This window comes from Plasmopara halstedii (assembly GCF_900000015.1).
Source record: "Plasmopara halstedii genome assembly, contig: Scaffold_3120, whole genome shotgun sequence".
NCBI classification, from domain to species: Eukaryota; Oomycota; class Peronosporomycetes; order Peronosporales; family Peronosporaceae; genus Plasmopara; species Plasmopara halstedii.
Genome location: NW_020190023.1, coordinates 66,872 through 67,477, shown reverse-complemented (window position 1 = coordinate 67,477; position 606 = coordinate 66,872).

Below are 606 nucleotides of genomic sequence, written 5' to 3'. Positions count from 1 at the left end.
CCTGAGCTCTTGCGGTCGCAGACACAGAGCTCGCGGGAGCGTTAAAGGTTGACCCATATGTTGCAGGGTGACAATCTGAAGGGAGTCGACGGCGTGCTTTGAGTCTGGCAAATTCAAATCGAAGGTGTCGTCCACACGCACGTCCACTTTCTTGTGGCTCAACTGTAAGGCATACAGTGAGGAAAGTTTTCAATGCCGTTGCACCCATCGCTCAAAGAGCACTTCGTCATCTATAGCGCTTTTGCCAGGGTCGAGCACTACAGGTATCGTCCGCATGGCGGGTACATGAGAGCCACCTCGTTGAGCACGCAGACGAGTGCGATAAGTTTCCAACGGAATTCTTGTGGGACCAAGAAACGAGCTTGAAGAGCTTTTTGTTCGGCAAGCCCAGCTTTCGTAATGGCCGAGGACCCAGTAATGTTGAGGCGTAACGATCGAGCTACCGCGTCCTTCGCTTCCATGGGGGGACCCGCCGGGCGGAAGCCATATTCCACACGAGGGTCAATGACTGACCGTGAATAGGCGCGCATCAGAGTCGCCTTACGGGCAGCTTTAGGCTTCCGCTTCTGTAACTCATCAAGATTATTGGTGATTACATCACTTTCT